The sequence below is a fragment of the Hesperophylax consimilis genome, chromosome 5, assembly GCF_061612785.1.
Source record: "Hesperophylax consimilis isolate HC1 chromosome 5, BYU_Hcon_1.0, whole genome shotgun sequence".
Taxonomy (NCBI): Eukaryota; Metazoa; Arthropoda; class Insecta; order Trichoptera; family Limnephilidae; genus Hesperophylax; species Hesperophylax consimilis.
In genome coordinates this window covers 8,147,197-8,165,835 of record NC_142840.1, presented here as the reverse complement: position 1 = coordinate 8,165,835, position 18,639 = coordinate 8,147,197, and positions in this window count along the sequence as shown.

Below are 18,639 nucleotides of genomic sequence, written 5' to 3'. Positions count from 1 at the left end.
TCATTCTATTACTAGCGTGAAACTCTTATATAAATTGAAAACATCTTGCGGGTGCAATTCCCGTCGGCGGAATGTATTTTTATGGGAAATTTTTTTGTAGGTATTTCAGGCTATAATTATTGCTTAAAAATATCCTTTGTGCTATGCATAAAAAACCTTGTCTCTTAATTAGTTTAAGATGAGGATATTGAGGAAATTATCAACTTAAATATGATTTTTTTAAATTCAAGGTTCTTTTCAACGTATTTTTCAGGTCATAAAAAATAGAACTACGGAAATCATGTTAGATCCCTTGATTCTGCACGGGTCACAAATAGCTCATGAATAAAAAATATGTTTTGTTTGTATGTGACTTGGGTTAGTTTTGCCCTCAAGTAATGGATGTCAAAGTGTAGGTAGTATGACACGCACGTTGCACGATACTTCTTCATTCAAGGAGCTCGCGTGCTAAATCGTTTGGTTTTTCGAATATACCGCCCACTCTGCGATTGATTGCAGGAAGTGATTTGAGATTGAAAAAATATGCTTTCGTATGTAAATTATTTTATAAGATTTATATTAAAATATGGCTTCCTATAGTTTGATACCGAGCATACAGTTTTTATTATTTGACACTGCGCTTACTATGTATAATAGCATATACAAAACTAAACAGCAGCAAATACTTCAAAACTACTCGGCAAATAGACTCATTGTCGATGACAATGCATTCTGGTGGCAATCACTCATACACGCGCATATACGCATTTCTCTGAAATCGGATGACATTACATCAGTTAATATACGAAGTAAATGTCAGTCCATCCCAATCGGTTTTTGGCTCAGTTGTTAGCACGGTGGTCTTCGTTCAGTGGGGAGAAAGGTTCAATATCAGTCAAACAAATAAAATAAAAAATTCTTAAAAACAAAAAACAGATGCAAGGTAGAAATAAAATTTTGTTTTTTATGTGTAATTTATTACAATGCATAAATTTCGTTTAGTGCTTAGTCTGGGTCCAATCGTCCAGTGGAAGGTTATTAGTTATCCTGGAATTAGGAAGAACAATCTTATTTTATAGTGGTAGTAGACGCCCTAATCGGGGACAGTTGTGAAGTGAAAATAAGCAGTGAAGAAGAAGAATGATAAGGTACTCATAGGTAATATTCTGGTTTTCATACCCGTTCACAAGCAAGGCTAAAGCCATTTCAAGAACTGTTTCGAATCCTTTCCAGGATCAAATTAAGAACATAATATAACTCTCTGACGAAGCGCGGAAAAAAACATTTCTACGTTTTTAATTGAAGGCAGTTTTTAGAAACATATGAATCAATGATTTTTACTATACTTTACTTCTCATGGCATCTAAGTCGAGAGTCAAACCTTTTACGATTTTATTGATCGATTTTACTAAAGATAAATTAGCGCAAACCTGTAAAAAATCACAGGATATTATAATGCAATTGTGGGATTTGTGAACCTAAAAGCTTTCTTAAATAACACAGTACAATTGCTGTTGATCAAAAAAATATTAAAGAAAATGTACTAATTTTTAGGTAGGTAGGAACTTTGTATTGCTTGTGTAAATTTATAACGCATCATTTCCAATTTTGAAAATGGCAATTATAATATGTTTACTGCTTTTACTGCTTGTCTGAATTCTTCACACAATGAGTTCCAATTTTGAAAATGACACTATAATCCAAAATCAAGTCTATTGAACCAGAGTTACAATCACTCTCAGACGAAATTATTGAAGATTTAGTCATCTAATGACGCAGAAGAAAAAAAAGAATTGTGGAAATAATAAAGTTTTTTCTCCAAAAATATTAAATTTCGGACAGGATTAATCGCCAAATGGATTTATATTCAAGTCCACACAAACGCTGCACCTTCCAATCAACATGTTAGTCAGTTATTGAGAGGCATAATTGCATAATAGATTTGATCGTGCTCCAGTGCAGGCACGTTCCGAAACGTATTGTCGAATTTGATATTCACGCTCCGTCAGTGGGTTACGGAGAATGGAACTTTATCTTCGATTCGGCGAAGTATTTATGGCGTTTCCGAAAAGAAGCATTTAAAACATGAAGGAAAATAACTTATTCCGACGAAGCTCTTCCGGTGGACGGGAAAATTCGGCGAATAAATTCTTCAAGCGTTAAACTGCGGGAAAATAATCACGATATCTCTGCCACCTACTCGACAATTACCACGAATTTATGTTGAAGTCCCGCGTCGAAGATTGAAGACAAGAAGTTGCGAAGTACTAAATACCTTCGAATTTGAGTTTCTGTTGGTACATGCCGGATAATTACGAACTAATGCTTAGCTGATTGATTGATTGATCAGCCTCACCATTGATCCATACCTAAAATTGAATCTTCACACTCAAATAATTGCAAACAAAATAAGAGAAACCATGCCCTTTTTGAGAACAATACGAAACTTTCTCGACTTACAACACCTGAAAATGATCTACTTTGCTGTTTGTCAAACTATCATTGGGAAAGGAATCATATCATGGGGAGGTGGCACTTCATCTGTACTAGACCCAATCATAAAACCACATTCAAAATAATCCTTAGGGTACCTCTAATTACAGACAAGAACTTAATCTTTAATATTATGAATGTGTTTCAAATTTGACAGATATACGAAAAAAACAATCCTCACACACCTTTACACAAACATACATTAATACTACACAAAAAGTTTTAATACTCGCTGTACTCGAAACAATAACAAAGATTTACTCTAAATTCCTGTAATGCCTACCGCCTTCGGTCAAAATTATTTTAGGTACATTACGTCGATTGTACAATAATTTTCCAGAGAACATAAAAATATGTGATACTAAAAACAAATAATAGGACCTTTACTGGTGCCCTTACCCAAATTCGATATTATTAAATATTGAGCGATTATATAAGTGTAGGTATATTCATATATATCTAATATAATTTTAAAATGAATGTCTCTATACATGCTAGCCGCTAGTCTAGTGAGGCAGGTTATGAGAAACCTAAACCTTTTTTTCTATTTGTTAAATACTACCTATTGTTTTTATATTATTATTTTCTGTTGTCAATTCTATTTACTACCTAATTTATAAACAAATGTACACTATGGACACTTGACATGTATTCTTAGTTACAGTTGCAAATTTCTTAAATAAAGATATATTATTATTATTATTATAACTAAAACTTCGTAGTAAAATGCATGTTCAAAAAGTCCCAACTGTAAATGAGTAAGAAATGAGTATTGGTAGTTTATTAAGAATCTCTTTAAATTATTGGTAATCCAGGTAAAAACGGGATTGCAGGCCAAAACAAATCTCCATTCAGATCAACTCGGTTGGTAACCCAGTGAATTCTATGGACGAGCAATAAATGGAAATCGGCTTCTTGAGTTCTTATACCTGATTCCGAAGTAGTATTTTTAATACTGAATTGTTTATACCTGTTTCTGTGTCTCCCATGTTAAAATGAACTAACTTACCCCCAAATTATTATAAGCAATAATTAGTCGCCTGTAATATCCATATAAATTGAAAATATCTCCCGAGTAAAAATAAATGCCACCGACGGGAATTGCACCCGCACCTTCTGATGTCCGGTCAGGTGCTCTGTACCACTGAGCTACGTCGGTTTATTTCCAACACGCAAAATAATTCAATATGTACTATTACTTCAATCAACAATTACTGCTTATTATATTTTTTCACCTGTAAAAAACCAAGTTTATTTTGTGATTTGTTCAGGCGATTAATAATTGCTTATAATAATTTGTTATCCTTTGTTCTATGCATAAAAAACCTTGTCTTATAAACATTATTTTATTATTTAAAAAAAATAAATACTCACTAACCCCCTTACAATGTACTTCACAACACAGATAAACTCCTCTAGAATGGAGGATATATACTATATTTTAAATACAAATAAAAATGTTGTATCGTTAGATAGGCTACATCTTCAAAAGCTATCCCTCAAAGAAGGTAAGTGGAGTAAAGGTTGTGGAACAGAATTTAACATTCAGTAGGTACGAGTTAGACAGTTGTTAACTAGACCTAACCATATAGTAAGCAATGGAAGCACCGAGACCGTTCATGAGTCATGCCACCGCATCTCCATCTCCCGACCAGATACAGGTATTATAGGCCACGGTGTGCAATCCGCTACAGCCTCCCACAGCCTCCACTTCCGGTAAGCACAGGAAGTACCCACTCGAATCATCTCCACAACCGCACTTCCGGCAGCTGCACAAGAGTCTGAATATTATCGTAGAATTATTAATCAGCAACATGAGTTATGATCGCGGATGTTTACTAACTGTAAAATGGCCGCAATAGGAATGCCGAGAATCAGATTACGTAATTAAATAATAGAGATATCTGTTCTAACTGACTGCTTGATTTCACGAAGAAATCAATTGGATTTCAATTCATAGTTAATTGAATTAGTTCTTCGCAATACTACTCGCTCTACCTGCTATTTGTAACTCTATAAAAAACATACATTTGCATAAGAATTCTTGTTGATTTTTCATCGTACAGGAAACGGAACAATGCGATGGGTATAAGAAAACGCGGAAGAACTCAGTTAAAAAGCTACATATTTGACAACTAAAACTGAACGTTACCTTCAGTTTACTAACAACTGATTTAGGAGTAATTTCCCAATCAAATAGTTCAAGGAATTACTGTCAAGAAATCCAAGCTTCCCACAATCTTTTGGAACTACAATGAGCATTAAAATGTCTTTTCATGGGTTGGGTTAGGTTAGGTACTTTAAGAAATATTATTATTTCCTCAATAACATAAAATTCACTCTGTGGCGTTATTTTAATTTAATAATCAATAATTACCTATTTTATAGTAATTTTATTTATTTTACTTTTTTTTATAATAAAAACTAATTTATAACCGCTCATTATAATATTTTGGTCCATAGGTACTTCTTTGTCGGTGCTCGTTTATGGCTACTTATTTGTCTATTCTTATATTTGTTCAATTTTTAAATCAAACGTTTATCCTGACGAAGAAACCATTGGTTTCGAAAAATCTCATATATTTCGATTAAATATATTGTAAAGATTTTGATGTACACAAAATTCTTTATTTTCAATTAATTGCAATTTTCAAATGAACTAAATAGTAAAAAATTAAAATAAATAATAGATATAATGAATTTAGGTAATATAAAACTTGGCTTATATTTTACTTCTGTATTATGTTTTCTAGTGCCAATATCTTAAATTTGAAGATCAAACTAAATATTCAGATTTAAGATGACCAATAGTTTTAGGTGTAACAACGAAATAATTTAAATAATATATCTTATAACTGCGGTCGATAACACCGGCGTCAAATTACATAAGGGATCGATTATGGAAAAATCTTCCAGTCACGAAAAGCTTTCTCCAGGGTGTTGCATTACTCCAAATTTCAGGATATCACACAGTGTCCCCAGCCTTGAAAGTTTCCTCACATTCCTGCTGTTTTGTAAACACGGGCTAGTAAAAATGAGACGCATAACCATGGTAACATAACATATCATATTAAAAAAGTTAAAATACGCTCAAAATAGAACTATTGACTATTGATGACATTACTGTTAATATACGAAATAATTGTCGGTCCTACCCAGTGTGATTTGCCTCAGTTGTTAGCGCCCTTGACTTCAGTCCCTGGGGAGGAAGGTTCAATCCCCAGACAAATGAGCATTTATTTGAAATCGGATAACATTACTGTTAATATACGAAATAAATGTCGGTCCTACCCAATGTGATTTGGCTCAGTTGTTAGCGCGGTTGACTTCAGTCCCTGGGGAGGAAGGTTCAATCCTCATACATCGACGCTTTATTTAAAATCGGATGACATTAATGTTAATATACGAAATAAATGTCGGTACTACCTCCTACCCAATGTGATTTGGCTTAGTTGTTAGACTTCAGTCCCTGGGAAAGGTTCAATCCTCAGACATATGAGCATTTATTTGAAATCGGATAACATTACTGTTAATATACGAAATAAATGTCATAAAGGTCCTAATATTTTTTTGATTTCTCTAATAATCATCCCCCCCTGCAGTTTCGTGGTATAATCGTGGAGTATAGACGAGGAACTGTTTATTTTATGGTACACGGCATACCGTTAGATAAGTTTGAGTACAGCAATTTGATTCTCCACTGCTTAAATATGCATCAGAACATCGTATCTATTCGCGCATTGCATAAGAAAATATTTATCATAACACGATCCATTCGCCAGCGATCATAGCCATATGATAATTTAACGATTTGTTTACATAATACGACGGTATGGACACGTCCAATATTAAAGCTGATGGACTTTGAGACACGAAGGAGCATTAGGAACATTCATAAACTTAACGGAACGTACACAGAACCGACGCGGTACGCGAGGTGGTTAATACATTGGTCATTATTTGCGGAATTATATTAAATTAATTCGGAATGTCACCCAGAATATTAATATTTTATGTCACACTATTTATTATTATTGTTCTCTCCATATTGGTCGGAAACATAGATTATCAATGGCTGACGTGAATGATTATTGAAAGAAATAAAACGTAACATAATTTTGAATCATTATAAAAATGCGTTTGATTCGTATTTTATTCATTATGTCGAATAGCAAAGTATGTAAAGTGCCAGTGTAATGTATTTGAAATATATTAATTTGCAATAACTCATTAATTATTTTCTAAAGTTTTCATTCATGTTCACATCTTTGTGAATACCTAATTCAAAATGCCATTAAACAAAATTTTAATAATTAATATGAGGTTTTTTCACAAAATTTGGATATCTTTAAAATGTGTGAAGATTTACAGTTTATTTTTTTTAAATTCTGATCATTGTGCTAAAAATTGCAATATTTTCATTCATAATTATTGATTTTAAAAACGATCTAAATCCACACGTTCCGAAACGGTTGCAACTGGCTACATCGTCATTATGACATATAAAACGCCAATGTCTGGTAAGACGGTTTGCTCGGTGTGACGTCAACACCGCCGATTTCACGAATAAATGCAGATATGTTGTTTTGGCGGCAAATCGACAATGGCACATTTTAAATCCTTACAGAAAAATCGTCGATTTTTTTACATTTTTTTTCAAATAACTAAAGTTATTTCAAGCAATGGTCTGAATCTTAGTGGTGATCTCTCACTAGGGCACTAAAAATACACAGAAACGACCTGCAAATATACATGGTATACTATTATTATTAAGTAGGTTTCTGTTTATTTTATTACTATTGATCTTACATCACTTAGGGCATTACTAATAAACTTGTTTTAAATTTCACGTTTATTTGTAAGAGGGTTAATTTTTGTACTTCCTATATTGACTTAGTTCAATTTTCTTTCTGCTAGGGAGGTCGTTATAGATTTATTACCATGACTGTTAAGTATTATAATACACTAGTAAATACTTAAATATTGGCTAGGTAACACGATTTCCACCAATTCATTGATATTCACGAAACAAGTTGAGAGGAGCAATAAACCTGAAATAGTTTAGCAAACAAGTCACAATCTCCGAATAGTTAAAGTAAAGTTTTCAACACACCGGGCTTAGTTAGGTACTTGGAATCTCTAAAGGGATTTTATACATTTTTATTCCACTCGGTTTCTTTGGTTATTGTTTATGGCGACATTCTTTGGTTCATGCTTGTGATTCGCGTTGATTTTTTAAATGGCGTGACACTCGAGATATTTATTTTTCAGATGCTCATGTTTTTGCTTGAGCATCAATAAACAATCTTAAAGTTGGTTGATTATTATTTATAACTAATTTATTCTTACTAATAAATATTCCTTATCATGCCGCTGCATGATTTGTATAGCTATACGAGGAAGAGGGCCGTATACTGCTCAGGTTAAAATGTTTACTTTTGATAAAATTCATGTAATATATTTTTAGAATGGCACCACTTTGTTCCAGTTTTTTGGGTAACTTCATGTTTCTTCAGATGACAATTATTGTAATGTTATTGTCTAGGTACGTTTTTGGATTGCATCCAAATCCGGCCAATTCGATTGTGCGTTCTGTATTTGCTTTGGTAAACCGATATTCCGATTGAAAATATAGTGCTGCAAATGGGTATTACTGCTTTTTTTTTTAACATTTTCATTGTGCGACCGAACGATATTTGTCACATAAACCAGATTGTCAACAAAGTCCGCAATTTCCGTTCTACTACGATCGTAATAAGATCCTATTCCTGGAGTTCAGGCGGTTTAAAAATCTGTCAACTACTGATACTGCCGTATTACGGCCGGTGTACGAGTATTATGCATTAAGGTCTGAAACGTAACAAAAAACTTATGATATTGCTTAAATCATGGCTCCCATCAAAACCTTGTTCAGACATTATCTTCCTGTTGCATGTTTTTGTGCAATTTGTCATTGCTATATTCAGGTTTAGATAGTTTTTAGTTACCATTATCTTCTATCATTTCTTTTGTTACTCAGTTCGTGTTGTAGGTGTTTTTTTTAAATTTTATTTACCTGTATACAGATAAATAGAAAAAAAATGTACATATCGGAAAAGCGCTCATATCGAATATATTTTTTATTTATGTGAATACCGCACAACCGTCTGGAGCCTGTGAGACTAAGGCAACCCCAATCGGGGTATATTGTTGGGCTGAAGGTAAAGGGGAGGGGAAGAAGATTGGTGTTGTAGTACTAGACTAATCACCGCTAAAGCCAATTCTGAATGGTAGTCTTACTTCCACCATGGCGATACTAATAGTATCTTCCACTCTGGATCGTGCGCAAGTTCAATGTATATTATTTTAAATGAAAAATTTTGAAATTACCCAAATTCATCAAATAAAATTTACTTGCGCACGCCGGGAATCATTTGAACCCGCAATCTTTAGATTGCTTGTCGAGAACCTTAACCCTCGACCACCGAAGCCTTCAAATACATGCTGATAATGAAGCAAGGAGTGCACTGAGAAAACGAAAATACTGTTAATTTATTAAAAATCTGGTCAAATTATTCGTTTTTCTGTTAAAAATTGGACTCGATTCGTAACAAAGTAGCAGTCAAAAGCAAATATTTTATGCGGACGGCGGAACACGTGTTCCTACAAATACTGATTTTAATACTGACATACTTATATTGTAGCATTACGTCATGATATCAATTAGGAAAAGGACACGTTTTTTCGATATATTCTGAATGACTAATATTTTATCAGGAATTAGCATGCTGTTACTTTTTTAACAGGATCAATTTTCTCAGTGTGTGTACCAAGACAGAGTAGCGTGGCAGTTCATCTGTGATTGTTAGTTAGTTAGTTAGTAGATTTAAATAATAGGTACGACATGAATTATGATAGGTAGATACCTACCTAATATTCTTATCTAAAATAAAATAATAAATTTGGCAGTGGTGTTAGGAATCAATATCTCATAGGCAAGTACCAATCTACCTACGTATTCCGGATAGCAAAAGATTTGGTCGCTTAAAATTTATATCCTAGAAGAAAAAAACTTGAATACTAAAATGTTAGTACCTACCGGAAACACAAAAAACCAGTTTGACTGATGTCATCTCTGTAGCAAGATGCTGGAAACGTTGTTTTTTTACTCTTCTAAGTACCTAACATAATATTATTATGTGCAATTTAGTATTGGCAACGTGTCAACCAGCAAAATTCCAATGTTGGTTTCTGGAAATCGTAACATAATTTCAAAAATTTGCAAAAAGGGTGTAACCATAGTGACAATTATAGTTGTTAAACTTTTCTAATGATATAGGTATGAGAAAAATAACAAAGAATACTAAATATTAAGGAGGTGTGAGGAGAGATGAAGAGATTTTTTTAAATCAATAAGTACACGAAGCTCATCAATTTGGAGAATTACCTGCATTTTGTTTGTGAATATGTCGTTGTTGACGTCATACCGACTAACGTCAGTGACCAGCCCATAGCATTTTCTACGTCATAACGACGTCGTCACCTGTTGAAACCGGTTCGGGATGTGCGATTTAGAATGTTTTTAAGATTTTGAATGAAAATATTAAAATTGCACACTTAGTACGATGATCAGAATAAAAATACATACTTTAAATCTTACGCACAAGTTTGCGAAAATACTCCATCATTGTAAAGTAAGTTTTGAGAAAATACATTTAAAAGTAATTGGGTGTTCTCGCATCTCACTTTTTCATTTATTATCACCGAAAACTACTTGATCTGTAGGTATAAAGCATTGAAAATGAATCTTTTACGATAATTTGCACCAGATGAGAACCATATCGAGAAAGATCTATAAAATAAAAAGGGTTATCATTGACAATCAAATGCAAATACAATATTTTCAAAGTTTAAAAATTTACAGACCAGAAAATTTAACACAATATGTCTATCTGTATTTATTTATTTAATTCTGCTTTTACATACATTTATATATTTTATATTTATTTTTATTATGAACGCAAGTACGTAATAATTATAATAACAAACAGTTAAGGGGCATAGCATATATGCACGTGTACGTATTTGATTTTTACAGCAAGCAAAGTTCTCCAAGAGAAATATCTCGACAGAGCAAGTTTCAACCTCTGACAATAAGAATTGTGCATAAAATTAATTCGAGAAGCAACTTTAATAAATGTAGCATGGAATCTAGTGTTGTCTAATGTTCATACTCACTAGGGATGTCTAATGTTCCGTTATTGATTTAAATAATAATAAAACATCTCAAATTAACTACCAAAGGTATTCGTACTTATTTTTATAATGAAAATATGTACTTGTTACATGCCGCTTTCCATTGCAAATTATCAACTACTAGCTGGATCTCTGTGGCTCCTTCCAGGACTTTCAAAGGCATTATCGAACTTTCCGGAACCTTTTAGACTCACCGACACACTCCGCTACTCAGTTTGGAACCGCATTGAACGTTCTTGAACTTTCTCCTTTCAGAACCTTCTAGAGCATTCGAGAACCTTCATGAACTTTCTTGAACCTTCCAGACTTACCGACACGGCGACACCGAGTCGGCGGGCCTTTTATGAAATAATTCGCGGCCTTCCCGTAGCAATGTGCAATTTTGTCACCCAATCCCACCCACACTCAGCCACCCCCACCAAACTCTCTTACTTTCGATGTGACACCGAGGGCTGTCCACCACCATAACCACCGGTAGGTGGCAGTGGTTTGTTGTAAACAAAATTTGGCGGATAGGGAAACACGGGATTCTTTTTATAATATAATAGTGTGCCTGACTAATGAGAAATCTGAAAAAAACATTCTCGTTGAAAATTTTTTCTAGATCTCGACAACATCGCCACCTATCACCTAATATTTCATGCTGGAACCAACCATACACATTCATAAAATTTCATTGAAATCGGTTGGGCGGTTTCGGAAATTAGTGTGTACGATCACAGCGACACGTGATTTTTTTTATATATTTGTTTAAAACCATGTTTAATTTGTTTTTTTATATATTTGATTTGGAAATCCTTACCAACTAGGACTCTCAAATAAATCTGATTTTCTCACAGTCGAACTTGCGGATGCAAAAACAAATAACTCAATATGGAAGAATTTAATTTGATTGAATATTACCTTCGTTTTTTGAAATTCGCGCTGGAGGTAATTTGATTAGTCCGCAGAGGGTCCTGGGCCAGACACGTATCTAATAATAATTCGCCAAACGTGACGGCTCATCACCCCGTGCATGCTTGCATGTGCCCACGTCTTTAACCCCCGAGAGAACTATATATATTAAAAATTACCATTCGTGAAATTTGATCAGAGTGTAAGATGAACTATCAGCGATGGTGAAAGAAAACTATTCAATATCGAAATGTTGCTTGGGATGGCTTCAGCTACGCCTGGTAAGCAGATCGCACTAGTCAGATGCTTACTAACATTCTTCTATTTCTTCTCCACCAATAACCTACAAGACATATATCAGTACCTACTTTAAAATACCCTAAATGGGTTGCCATACTAGTCCCTTCAATGGTAATTCCGGTTAAAAACGGGATTTCCAGCCTTACGAATGAATTAAAAGGTTTCCTGATAAACTTTCAGTAATTTACGAAGGAATTTATTACACGTGTTCATGAAAATCCCAATATTTTTTTCCCAGTGTTGGGAAGTAAGAGCTTCACAGATGCACTCATAGAGGGCAGTGCATAGAGCTTTCGTGGAAGTCCGCAAGATGGCAGCCAGTGGCCAGTAGTCGCCAGGGCCAGTGAGAATGATCCCAGACAAACTTACTGTTTCAGATCTCAATTAGCCAGCTTCTAGTTATGTCGACTATCGAGTCACCATTGTCATACGCGAAGTGTTAATAAATCCCTGATTTATCACAAAGAACCATTTATTTATAATCTCCTTCCACGACGAGTTAGAGAACTGTTTGTGGGAACACAACATATTATAACGGAAATTCTTTGTATCCTCATGATATATTAGGCAAATCGATAAAACATTCTTAAGTTGGTGTTTTGTCAATAGGGCTTTTTAATTTATCGTGAGAAAAAAATCTTTACATCTTTTCTGAAGACTAAATAATATTCAAGATATACAATTGGGAAAATTTTCGAATATGCAATTAGGAAAATTTTTGTCCTATAGATGTAAGTCCCTTGCCTAAATTACAGTCAATATTCTGATTTTATTGGGTTCCTAGCAGATTTTAAAGAATTTTAAAGAATTCCTTTTGTTATTTATTTAAATATGTAAAACAACAGAGTAAATGAAAAAAAATATATGGAAAATGTAGAATACAAATTACCTAAATAAAAATTTGTTATAGGCATATATTCTAATGCACATATTTAACTGCCTTTAAAATAAAGGGGTTCATCACATTATCAGCTTAATTAAGGGTGGAACTTTTTAATAAAGTGTTTAATTGGGTCATTAAATGTTTCTACTTCATTATTAGTGCAGTGTACAGTAATATTGTTTTTTAATGTTCGCGGTAAAGGAGAGAAATAACCTATATTTGTGTGGTTAGCTTTAATATAGAAAATGTCTTTTGTGGTGTAGAGCATTTTTGTGTAGTAGCAATCCATAAGAATGTTTACATTTGACTTTCACAGAGTGTAGTTAATAATGCGAAATTTGATCATTATATTATGTTCCAAATTTGTCTTTCATCATTGACATATATAATAACATTTTTCGATCATTACCCACTGAAAAGTTATTATATTTAAGATTAATAAAAACAGTACCTTACCATTAAAATATTTTACGTAAAACGGTTATAAAATAATATATAACGTTTTACAACTATAAAATTTATGGCAACACCAGATTTGGTTTTTCTAAACGATGAATTAATAACTCCCCAAGCGATTCAATTTGAAACAACTGAGATTATTGTGTTACAATTATCAGAATCAATTAAACTAAACCCCATGGAAAGATCAATTTTCTAGGACTGCTAGGGAAAATTCGACCGCAGGTACGTCCAATACATTGGGCCGCGCGCCGAATTTTTTCGTAGACGTCTTCGTCACTTACGTCGTTAAGATTCCGACTTTATTTTAGGGTATTGTGACATTCGAATTTTGCATGAGATTTCAGGCTTTGACGGGTTTCCCGGCCAGGCTGTTTGATCCGCGTGTAACCCGGGGGCGAGGGCGACAGGCCTACGAGTACCGTAGCATTTCTCCGAACACAGGATGTACGAGGTGTTTCACAATGCAATATCACATATCGGCAGGATCGTAAATCTGCCGGGCTCTCCTACGTTCCGACATGTGGTCGTACAGGCTTGTTTTATGCAAAACATACGTGGGCTTTGTATATTACACGCCGTCAACTGTCAACGACCGGTTTATCCATGGGAGTTTGACAAGAATCCTGATTTATTTAATAAATTCTCATCAGGGAAATGTTCTTAAAGCGATTGATTTCTTTGAAAAACAACGAAATTGATGGTCTTTATGGTCACAAAATTTTATTAATGGCTAGATTTTGTAAAAAACAGTAAAAATAACAGATTTGTCATAAATTGAATCAATTTTTAATGAAGGAGCGGTTCAACACGACCACTTTGCATATCTTCTGTCGGTAAATTTGTTTGATAGTACGCTCTGGCGCACAAGCTTTCAAATATGAATAATCAACATTACGCGAAGTCCACATAGCTCCTAATAAATGTAAACAAATTTTTTAGTAAGCCAATAAATAAATTAATACTATGGGTTTTTGATTCCCTAGAGTTTTTCAAATTGTTTGCATTGTACCAATTATTTTACAAATTTAACTGTTCGAAATCTGATCGGAATTCTATAAAATTGTGAAGAGTTTCACAAAATAATTTAAGATTTTTTGCCTAACTAATTCAAAACAAGGTTGAAGTGATGAGATAATTTAAGCCTTATTACCCCCAGCGTAAGAAGTACGTCAAGTGGTAGTAATAGTTAGTGAGTTTATACTTATGTACTTAACATGGCCTACAACTATAGAAGTAAAAGCTTCACAGATCTTGTATAAATTGCCCATTCGTCCAGGAAATGGTATTGCCCTTAAGCGAACATTTAACCTCAATGCGTCAAGAAGCGTATAATATTAGTTTTATTAATTTTACTAATTATATACACATTATACGACTTGTACCGTCCTATTTGATAAGTTCATACAAGTACTGACATGTTTTGATTGGCTAATTGGTAACATAATAGGTTAAAGTATGTATGTTGAATGTATTAGGTACAAACCATACCGCTGATAGCTCCATTGTAACTTCTCCCTCTAGTAATGGCATGCAGCAGAATTAGTAGTTACAACGGAATTTTTGACAACAGGACAGTACTACTTAATACTACCTCTCCTATCGGAGGTTGGCTAACACCAGGGCGATCTTCAGCATGCCGGCTGCAGCCAAAAACAAATCAGCGAGGTACTCGTACCAGTCTAATTAGTCCAGTCAAGATGTACATCCGTGCTTGCAAAAGGTCCAGTCATTCTGAATTTTTTATATGTTGTTAGGACCTAAACCAGTATTAAAAAAAAAATTTTGCAACTTCGAAAGTGCTGTGCGAGCGGCGGTGGACCTAAAAAACCAGGAAATTTTCGGATTTTTTTCAGTTTTTGCTCAATATCTCAGTAAAGGAAGGGTCTGGCCGGTAAAGTCGGTAAACATACTTTTAAAGAAGACTAAATTTGCTATAATTTGAGACCAACGCAAGCTATATAAAACCATTGGTTTTCAAGATACAGTTCTTCAAAAATAGGCAATTTTTTCCAAAAAGTGAAATTTTTTCGAAATGGTCACTTATTTTGTAAAATAATTTCTAAAATACGCATCTCACGTCAAATATTGTATGAAATAAAGTTGTTGTAAATTTAATAAGCTTTTATTTGAGACTAAATTGATATCTGTAGACTAAACGGTTATCTCAAAAATGGCAGATAACCAAAAACAGTCATATGTGGATTTTGGGTGAAATGCAAATAAACTGTTCTCGCGTCTTTTTATGGTTATATTGTGCTGTGAAGTAAATCCATTAATCATCGTGGGTTTATCCTAGGGTTATAATACAATTACGACTATTTCAAATTTCAAGTACCCATTAGTACCTATACCCATGGGTACCCATATGAATGGGCACGCATATTCACGAGCTGTTCGAGCCCACATTTTGGCAAACCTCACACTGGCCAGCATTGTTTTTTATGAGGTTGACATAACTCCTGAGGAGCGAGACGAGACTGAAAAATTGCTGCGAGACACTGAAAGGTCTCTCACTATATCAGCAGAAGAAATTGATACCTACCAAATACTAAAGGCAAAATTTAAAAGTGCCTTGGAGAAAATTAAAGCGAATGGTCCAACATCACAGTTGTTGGTCCAATACTTTCGTATGACCACTTTGATAAAACTATTCATCCAGGCAGAGCGTGCTTGTGATTGGAACCTTCATTTGTACACTGTCCACAAGATGCTCCCTTTTTTCCACGCAGCTGGACATTTTTTGTATGCTAAGAGCGCGCACCTCTACCTTCAGGATATGATAGCTCTACAAGATCGGATGGATAAAAGTGAATACGACATGTTCACAAAAGGATCCTTCACCATTTGCCGGTCTGAAAAGTTTTGGTCTGGGTTGTGGTCAGACCTAACAATTGAGCAGAAGCTGATGCGATCCATGAAAACCTACGGTGGGTTGACCCAAGGAAGAGGAATCTCCCAAAGTGTTCTGGCAAGGTGGACAACAGGAATGGTGTTTATGTTGAACATTTGTGAAGAACTGGAAAGTTTTTGCAGCTTATCATGTCATACTGGAGAGCAGCATGTAGACATGAGACCTTCTCGAATCATCCGAGATAATAGTGATATGGAAAAACTAAAAAACTGGTTTGCTCTCCACCCTCCATTTCCCAAAACTGACAGTTTAATTTCTATCAGTAGTGGTTTACTGGCAGGTCCTGAAATTAATTGCCACACAGCCCAGAGAGTTGGAACGGAAGGAGTAATGAAAATTGTGGTAAAATGTACGACAAGGTAGTAATAAAACAGAAAAATAAAGTTACCACGCTGGCATCGATCACCTCAACCGTTAAACTGCCGGACAAAAACAGAAGAGTGGCTGTGGATCCGCTCACAATTTTTCAGCGAGTGTGTATTGTAAAGAAATCTGAAAAGGATTTACAGGATGACTTCAAGTATGAGTTGGCCCCGTTCCCGATGTCTCTGTTCAATGAACAGGGGATGCGCAAGGGCACAAAATCTACTCTGTACTCTCCCTTCACTCCTCTTTCCAGCCACACGCCGATAAATGCCAGCACTCACGTCATTTTGGATGTTGGCTACATCTTGCACAAGGTCGTGTGGCAGCGGAAAAGCACGGTTCGAGCACTTTTGGCGCGTTATACCACCTACGTCCGAAACCACTTTGGGAAGAACGTCTCCATCGTTTTTGACGTCTACCCGAAGATGCTACCAAAAAAAAACCACCAAAACAGCGGAACGACTCCGGCGCTACGCAGCTCATTCCAGCTACGAATTGACTTTCGATGAATCCACAGTAATTCAAATTGCTCAAGAGCATGTTTTGGGCAATGAAAACAATAAGAGACGCCTTATAACTCTTCTCTGTGACGCCTTTCAGAAGGAGGGAGTAGAAGTGGCTGTTGCCGAAGAAGATTCTAATCGAGAGATCGTCATGATGGCGTTATCAAAAAAAGCAGATGCCGATCGGGTCGTCATAGTGGGAGAAGATGTCGACCTGCTCGTTCTTCTCAATGGTTTAGGCGCTGAAGAGACAAACGTCTATCTTTAGAAGAGCACGAAGGGAGAAGCTGGTTGGTGTCACTACTCTACGACCTCCTACAACAACGGTGCGATACCACCTCAGCACCGTTTGGCCAAGGAAAGACCAAAATCAGCACACTTCTGAGCAAGAGTGAACCACTTGCTGAGCAAGTGGAAGTCTTCCTTCGGCCAGACTCTACCTCACAAGCCGTGAGTGAAGCAGGCATCAAGTGCTTCATGGCTCTATATGGGGGTGACATCGCGAGGGATACTTTGGATTTCCTGAGGTATAAGACGTTTGTCACTTCAACAAACATAAACCTCGCCCGTTTGCCACCGACGGAAGATGCTGCAGGCCACCATGCAGCAAGGTGCTACCTCCAAGTGCAGAAGTGGCGGGGAGTCAACTTGAATCCCACTGAATGGGGGTGGAAGCTGTCTTCTCAAGTACTCACCCCCATCCCCACCACGATGGATCCCGCACCTCCTGCCCTTTTGCGAAAAATTTCGTGTAAATGCAATAAAGGATGCTTTGGGAGCTGCTCGTGTAGAAAGGCTGGGCTCCACTGCTCAGTCCTCTGTCAGTCATGCGGTGGCAAATTTTGCATTAACGTCCCGGATGTGGAGCTGAAATGCTCGGACGATGAATATGACCCGACTACAGACTGGGCGCCTCTCCCAGCTAAGATAAAAAGAAAGACATGATTTGGCAACCAAGACACAATACCTACATGATTTATATTAGTTTTATTTTTTTGTGTACATGTAATTTGTCCTTATAGTAGGTACCATGATGTTTGTACAAGCATTTTGGTATGTAGGTATATAAAACAATGTTTGAAGATGACGTAATTCCCGATAGATGTAATATCTTTTCTTTTTTTCATCAAATATCTGTTAACTGTTTGATAAATAAAACCATAAAAAGACGTGAGAACAGTTTATTTGCATTTCACCCAAAATCCACTTTTGACTGTTTTTGGTTATCTGCCATTTTTGAGAGAACCGTTTAGTCTACAGATATCAATCTAGTCTTAAATAAAAGCTTATTAAATTTACAACAACTTTGTTTCATACAATATTTGACGTGAGATGCGTATTTTAGAAATTATTTTACAAAATAAGTGACCATTTCGAAAAAATTTCACTTTTTGGAAAAAATTGCCTATTTTTGAAGAACTGTATCTTGAAAACCAATGGCTTTATATAGCTTGCTTTAGTCTCAAATTATAGCAAATTTAGTCTTCTTTAAAAGTATGTTTACCGACTTTACCGGTCAGACCCTTCCTTTACTGAGATATTGAGCAAAAACTGAAAAAAATCCGAAAATTTCCTGGTTTTTTAGGTCCACCGCCGCTCGCACAGCACTTTCG